We start from the raw sequence: 5,601 nt of genomic DNA, 5'->3' as shown, positions 1-5,601 counted from the left end.
TTTTGGGATTGTCTTTTGGCTGTTGCACGGAACAATAATTAGCAAGGTAGACCTGGGGACCCAGAAGGATTAGGGTTCCTGCCCTAACAGACTAGGTACTTCCTTAGTACAGTGTCAGCACACAGTAGGCACTCAATAAATACCATCGATTGCTTGGTGGATTAACTGGGGACACAAGCCCTTAAAGCCGAGGTGCATCTTCAAAACTGCCCTACAATAATAATAATAATAATGATAATAATGATGGCATTTGTTAGGCACTTACTATGTGCAAAGCACTGTTCTAAGCGCTGAGGAGGATACAAGGTGATTAAGTTGTCCCACGTGGGGCTCACAGTCAATCTCTATTTTACAGATGAGGTAACTGAGGCCCAGAGAAGGTCAGTGACTGGCCCAAAGTCACACAGCTGACATGTGGCGGAGCCGGGATTCGAACCCCTGACCTCTGACTCCAAAGCCCGGGCTCTTTCCACTGAGCCACACTGCTTCTCCAGATAATAGAAAATCACCTCGAAAGGCTAGGAGATTCTCCCCAGAGAAAGCTACGGTGGATAAGTCTAGACAACAGATTTTTGGAAGCTTTGAGTACACTGCATCCCTCCAGCTGGGGCCTTGTTGCCAAAGGGCTAATTGGAGTTGAAGATCACCCTCTCTGTGAGGTTTGGGGCTCTGATATGAATTCCATCTGGTTCCCTGGAGCAGTTTATAGGCTTCGGCGTCTTGAAGCTTTGGCCAAGCAATCGATGAAAAATGCATTTTTGCCCTGATGCAGGTACACGCCTTTACAGAGCCCAGATTTCCTTTTTTTTCAACGAGATGATTATAAACAAAAACCTAATCCAGCCTCATCCCTGCCATCCCCGAATCATCATGAATGCCTTTCAGTTTTTAACCAAGGAACCTCTTTTGACCTCTCCTCAAAGGGCCTTAAAGTTCTCCTGGACTGCAGAAATACAGAAAGGGAAGTAGCTTGGCAAGGTGGATAGATCACATATGTAAATATATATGTATCAAGTGTGTAGTACAGTGCTCTGCACACATTAAGCACTCAATAAATATGATTGAATGAATGAATATATGTAATATATTTATAATACATTGTATAATTAATTATTATGTGGGTAGCAGCGTAGACTAGCAGAAAGAGCACCTGGGTTCTAATCCTGACTCTGCCACTTACCTACTGTGTATCCTTGGGCAGGTCACTTAACTTCTCTATGCCTCAGTTTTCTCATCTGTTAAATGGGGATTCATTATTACCTGTTATCTCTCTCCCACTTAGACTGTGAGCCCCATGTGGGGTCTGATTGTCTTGTATCTACCCCAGTGCTTAGTATGGTGCTTGACACGTGGTGAACACTTAGAAAATATCATCATTATTACTCTGCTTGTCTTGTCTTATGCTGTTGGGTCGTCTCTGACTCATAGAGACTTCATGGACACATCTCTCCCAGAATGTCCCACTCTCCATCTGCAATCGTTCTCGTAGTGTATCCATAGAGTTTTCTGGAAGTGGTTTACGGTTGCCTTCTTCCACGCAGTAAACTTGAGTCTTTCTCCTCCACTCTCTCCTGTGCTGCTGCCGTCCAGCACGGGTGAGTTTTGACTTGTAGCAGATGGCCTTCCACTCACTAGCCACTGCCCGTGCTAGGAATGGAAAGGGTAGGCCTCTGCTTGATTCTCCCTCCTTTAGCCGAGACTGGTAGAGGACAGAAATCTCTCCAGATGCAATTCTGAGAGGTGGCTCTACTTGTAAATATGTTTATATTTCCCTGCCCTATCAGAGGGTAAACTCATTGTGGGCAGGGAACATGTTTTGAGCTTCCCATATAATTTCCCAAGCAATTATTGCAGTATGTTGTATGTGTGGGTGATCAATACATACTGTAATTGCTAGAACTACTGTACTGCAAAGTTGCAAGCAAATGTCCAATGCTTATGAAGACCACTGGTCTCCATGGAGGAGACATGGAGTTGGAAAAGGGCAATGGGATTTTGTGTCTGCGAAGTAGGATTTGTGGTAAACTTAGCACCACTTTGTATTCCTGTGAAAAGCTGCACTCTTCCCTGTCCCATTCAAAATGAGTGTTACATCTCCTCTATTTTTGAAAAGCGTTCTAGCTCGGGCCGGGAGGTGGAGCGGAGGAAAGGTGTCAAGCTGAGGCACGGTGATTATTTGTGAGGGGGGCGGATACTGTGCCAGACTGCAGAGCTGGATTCACGCCTCTTTCGAAATCCCGGAGGACTTAGCCGAAATGCCCAGCTGGGGAAATCAAACTCCGAATCCACCTGTCTCTCACCCAACAGCGATGTTTTTGGCTAGGAGAACAGTGAGTCACTGGGGACGGGGCAGTTAGCTTGTTTTCTTGTGGAAAGCAAAAATTAAGGTTTAATGAGATAGGAACTAATTCCAGAGAAGGGATGACACCGGGAGGAGTCTGATGGGGGGAAAGTTTTGAGACATATCTCAGAATAGTCTTTTCTCTTGCGGTATTTGTTCAACAGTTGGTTCAGAAACCACTTGATGGCACTTCATAATAATAATAATTTGTTCAGGGTTACTCTTTGCCAGGCACTGTACAAGATAAAGGTAGATACAAGCTAATCAGGATGGACACAGTCCATGTCCCACATGGGGCTCACAGTCTTAATCCTTATTTTACAAATGAGGGAACCGAGGCACAGACAAAACAAGTCACTCACCCAACCTCACACAGCGGACAACTGGCGGATCTGGGATCAGATCCCAGGTCTACCTGATGCCCAGGCCCATGCCCTACCCATTAAGCCACACTGCTTCTCGATAATGATTTAATCCTCTGTTGCTGAGGGTCCATTCCAACTCCATCATTGTCTTTCAAAGACAGGGAAGCTATGAGCATTATGGCAACACTTTCAGGAAAACGTTGTAGGGGTCAAAAAATATAATCATTTTAATGAATTCCCCACAGGGAAAAGTCCAATGCATTAGGAGATACATTTTAGACTGTGAGCCCACTGTTGGGTAGGGACTGTCTCTATATGTTGCCAACTTGTACTTCCCAAGCACTTAGTACAGTGCTCTGCACACAGTAAGTGCTCAATAAATACGATTGATTGATTGAGATGATTCATAAACACACAGTTGAGATTTGCCTCATTAAATTCTTCATTGGAGACATGGACAACTAATCATAATGGAAAACACACGAGGAGATATTTTTGTTGGAGAGCATTTTGTAATTGGTTATAATGGAGCAAAACAGATTTCCCAAACCAAACATTAAATTCAATAAATTTTTCCTTGCTTCTAATGGATGATCACTTCAAACTTATAGCAGATATTTTATAGGCAATTCTAGTGCTGCGGAGTAAGGGGTGTGTTAACAGGGGCTCGGGAGGGAGGTGAGCCTCTGGAAAGAGATGGAGGAGCTGACGAGCTGCTGTTTAAATTTTATGCTCTGCAAAGCAGCAGGGAGATATTTTTGGTGGTGGGGACCGGAGGAGGAATGGGAGGTTGGGAAGGGAGGGGTTCCTTGACTTGATAGACACACTGATGGCTAGCGGCAGGGATTCTGTCTGCACCCAAAGGAAAAATGAAGCGGTGCTACATGGAAAAGCAACCGGGAAATGCCTTACTTTGAAATGCCAACATTTTCAGTTGCCAGTTTCTCATTGTCCTTACAGAACCCGGCTCTCCGACGAGCCAGACGCGATGGAGGTCAAGAAAACAAACCGAGCACGGCACTCATCTGCAGTGAATCCATCAAACGATGGAATTTATTGAGCGCTTACTATGTCCTAAGCTCTTGGGAGGGTACAATGCAAGAGAACCTCCTGGTCTCTGTTTAGGCTGTGTCATGAGGATGGAAATCTCACTTTCAGTGGCACTATCAGAAGCTGCATGGCTCAGTGGAAAGAGCCCGGGTTTAGGAGTCAGAGGTCATGGGTTCGAATCCCGGCTCCGCCACTTGTCAGCTGTGTGATTTGGGGTGAGTCACTTAACTTCTCTGTGCCTCAGTTACCTCATCTGTAAAATGGGGATTAAGACTGTGAGCCCCACGTGGGACAACCTGATTGCCTTTGTATCCCCCCCAGCGCTTAGAACAGTGGTTGGCACATAGTAAGTTTGTTGTCTCTGTTGCCAGATTGTACTTTCCAAGTGCTTAGTACAGTGCTCTGAACACAGTAAATGCTCAATGAATATGATTGAATGAATCAATGAATGAACAAATACTAACATTATTATTATTATTGTCTTTGAACCAAAAGGTAGGGGTGTGTGTGTGTGTGTGTGTGTGTGTATCTGGGTGTATGTGACATGTAGACACACATATACATACACACATACACACTCAGTCGCAAATGCACGTTAAATGATCACAAAGCCTAGTGGGCTGGAAATTAGTTATGTGTGTCTAGGAGGAGTTGCCTCAGATCTTCTGGAAAACATCCTTTCTTTGAGTGCTCCCAACGGGGGGATTCCTGAGGAGAGAATAGGAAGTTGGAGTGAGACATCGAGGCGGATTCAAATCCCTCAAATTGCCTCAGTTGCCCAAATGGCAAAGCCGGGCTGGGCCGGTGGTGGGAATTCAGTCTGAAATCTAACTTTGCAACTAAGTCAATTCCAATTTGAAATGCTTTGCATTTAACAAGACCTTAAACACTTTGTTTCAACCTCTTTTCCTCTCAAACAGAACTTCAGGGATAATCGAAGAGTCTAAATCATTTTTTTTCAATCAGTCAATTTATTGAGTGCTTACTATGTTCATGGTACTTTACTAAAGTGATGGGGGAGTACAATACAGCAGAATTAGCCAACATATTCCCTACTCATCATCATCAATCGTATTTATTGAGCGCTTACTGTGTGCAGAGCACTGTACTAAGCACTTGGGAAGTACAAGTTGGCAACATATAGAGACAGTCCCTACCCAACAGTGGGCTCACAGTCTAAAAGGCTCACAGTCTAAAAGGTAAGCTTACAGTCTAGAGGGGGAGATAGACATTTTATGCCTCAAAGCCTATTTGTAATACCCTAATAAATGGCAGCCTGGAAAATAAGTTTTGATTTTCATGCTTCACTTACAGTTAGGTGGCTCAAACTTTTCAAGGTGTCCCCAGATCTGATTTAGAAAGCATGCTGGGGCACATCACCTACAAATTATTTAGACTTCTCATCCTTAGCAATGCGTAGGTGTCATAAGCAACAGAGGAGCCTCAATCTGGTCACGAAGACTTCAATCAGTCAGTCAATCAGTAGTATTTATTGAGCACTTGCTGGGTGCCGAAAGCACTGTACTAAGGCAAGTAAAATTCAGTGCAAGATTCAAGCACTTAGTACAGTGCTCTGCACCCAGTAAGCACTCAATAAGTATGACTGAATGAATGAATGAGAGAGTACAATGTAATGGAGTTGGTATATATGTATGCATGTTTGTACATATTTATTACTCTATTTATTTTACTTGTACATATCTATTCTATTTATTTTATTTTGTTAGTATGTTTGGTTTTGTTCTCTGTCTCCCCCTTTTAGACTGTGAGCCCACTGTTGGGTAGGGACTGTCTCTATATGTTGCCAATTTGTACTTCCCAAGCGCTTAGTACAGTGCTCTGCAC

The 5,601-nt window shown here is 43.8% G+C and overlaps 1 non-coding gene across 1 annotated transcript; it reads right to left on the bottom strand.

Moving 5' to 3' along the window:
• Positions 1–1,605: 1,605 nt before the first annotated feature.
• On the bottom strand, positions 1,606–1,743 carry LOC119939793. Its single transcript, XR_005454756.1, has one exon. It is a non-coding gene; the product is annotated as a small nucleolar RNA SNORA7 (small nucleolar RNA).
• Between the last annotated feature and the right edge of the window lie 3,858 nt (positions 1,744–5,601).

The sequence above is a fragment of the Tachyglossus aculeatus genome, chromosome 17 (genome assembly GCF_015852505.1).
Source record: "Tachyglossus aculeatus isolate mTacAcu1 chromosome 17, mTacAcu1.pri, whole genome shotgun sequence".
NCBI lineage: Eukaryota > Metazoa > Chordata > Mammalia > Monotremata > Tachyglossidae > Tachyglossus > Tachyglossus aculeatus.
The sequence above is the reverse complement of the archived record's forward strand: the minus strand, read 5'-3'. Positions and strand labels throughout refer to the sequence as shown.